Genomic DNA, 2,471 nt, shown 5'->3' on the forward strand with positions numbered 1-2,471 from the left:
TTTTTTTGAGACAGGGTTGCACCCTGTCTCTGAGACTGCAGTGCAGTGACACAAACTTGGCTCAGGTGATCCTCCCACCTCAGCCTCCTGAGCAGCTGGGACTACAGGTGTACGCCACTACACCCAGCTAAGTTTTTGTATTTTCAGTAGAGACAGGGTCTCACCATGTTGCCCAGGCTGGTCTCAAACTTCTGGGCTCAAGCAGTCCTCCTGCCTCAACCTCCCTAAGTTACAGGCGTGAGCCACCTTATTCAGCCTCACAAATACATATTTTATGAGTACCGTAATTACCATTTGACTCCTGAGCTCTGGGGTACACACTTTATAAATTATCCCATCTAATCCTCATAATGACCCTGTGAAGTAGGTACCATGATTCCTGTTTTACAAAAGAGGAAACGGAACCTCAGAGAAGGTAATTTGGACAAAGTTGCCTACTAATGGTAAAACCAGATTTTAAGCCAGGACTCTAGGCTGGGTACAGTGGCTTATGCCTATAATCCCAATACTTTAGGAGGCCAAGATGGGAGGATCGCTTGAGCCCAGGAGTTTGAGACCAACCTGGGCAACATAATGAGACCCTGCCTCTACAAAAATAAGAATAAATTAGCTGAATGTGGTAGTGCATCTCCTCCCAGCCTCTCAAGAGGCTGAGGTGGGAGGATCACCTGGAGCCAGGAGTTTGAGGCTACAGTGAACTGTGATCATGCCACTGTACTCCAGCCTGGGTGAGAGGAGACTCTGTCTCCAAAAAAAAAAAGGACTCTAAAGCCCTGTACTGGCTCCAGTTGCATATAGAGCACCCTGGATTCACCCTGGGTTGGTTGGTTGGTTGGTTTGAGATGGAGTCTCGCTCTGTTACCAGGCTGGAGTGCAGTGGCGCCATCTCGGCTCACTGCAACCTCTGCCTCCTGTGTTCAGGTAATTCTCGTGCCTCAGCCTCCCAAGTAGCTGGGAATACAGGCATGTGCTACCACACCCAGCTAATTTTTGTATTTTTAGTAGAGACGAGGTTTCACCATGTTGGTCAGGATGGTCTCTCTCTTTTGGCCTTGTGATCTGTCAGCCTCGGCCTCCCAAAGTGTTTGGATTACAGGCATGAGCCACCATGCCCATCCCATCCTGTGATTATTTTTTGTCTGCCTTCTCTACTCTTCAAGGACCGGGACTGTACTACTTTGTATATTACTATATCACAGTGTCTTGCACATAGAAGGTGCTTAGCAATCATTTGATGAATGAATGAATATATGAATGGGACCCATGTTGTCTTATAAAAAGCCAGGCATCTTGTAAAAGGCAGAACTAAGAATCAGCATACAGAATGCTCTCATAAATGTGATTTTTTTCTCCCTTCCTTTAACTCACACCTACCCACTGAAGGGAATATATATCTTCTCATGTTACAGATTTGGAAACAAGCTAAGAGAAGAAGAATGATGCCTTGGTCAAAAGCGTAATGCCAGGAAGTGGCAGAGCTGAAAAGATAGTGCTTGGGTCTTGGTTTAGCTGGGGGCTGGGTACCCTGATTTGTATGATGTTTGCCTTTCTGTGGTGGAAATACTTTGACCAGATACCAATGTGATGTCACCAAACATAGAATTGGAAGAGATGCACAGCAGCACCCCATTATTTAGTATTTCGTAATTATAACTTTAAGAACATGACAATAGGAAAATGTAATTTTTAAAAATTAGGTTATTGCCGGGCGCGGTGGCTCACGCCTGTAATCTCAGCACTTTGGGAGGCTGAGGTGGGCGGATCATGGGGTCAGGGGTTTGAGACCAGCCTGACCAACATGGTGAAACCCTGTCTCTACTAAAAATACAAAAATTAGCTGGGCATGGTGGCTCACACCTCTAATCCCAGCTACTCAAGAGGCTGGGGCGGGAGAATCGCTTGAACCCAGGAGGCGGAGGTTTCAGTGAACAGATATCGTGCCACTGCACTCCAGCCTGGGTGACAGGGCGAGACTCCATCTCGGGGAAAAAAAAAAAAAAAAAAAAAAAAAATTTAGGAAGTAGGCCAAGTGCAGTGCAGTGGCTCACGCCTATAATCCCAACACTTTGGGAGGCCGAGGCGGGCGGATCACCTGAGGCCGGGAGTTCGACACCAGCCTGGCCAAAATGGAGAAACCCCGTCTCTACCAAAACTACAAAATTAGCTGGGCGTGGTGGCACATCCCTGTAATCACAGCTACTCAGGAGGCTGAGGCAGGAGAATCGCTTGAATCCAGGAGGCGGAGGTTGCAGTGGGCCAAGGTCACGTCATTGCATTCCAACCTGGGCAACAAGAGCGATACTCCGTCTCAAAAAAAAAAATGTAGGAAGTAGCCAGGTGAGGTGGCTCACACCTGTAGTCCCAGCCCTTTGGGAGGCCAAGGCAGGCGTATCACTTGAGCTTAGGAGTTCGAGACCATCTTAGGCAACATGGTGAGACTCCTTCTCAAAAAAAAAAAAAAAAAAAAAAAA

The sequence above is a fragment of the Rhinopithecus bieti genome, unplaced genomic scaffold (assembly GCF_001698545.2).
Source record: "Rhinopithecus bieti isolate Rb0 unplaced genomic scaffold, ASM169854v2 scaffold_947, whole genome shotgun sequence".
Classification (NCBI taxonomy): Eukaryota; Metazoa; Chordata; class Mammalia; order Primates; family Cercopithecidae; genus Rhinopithecus; species Rhinopithecus bieti.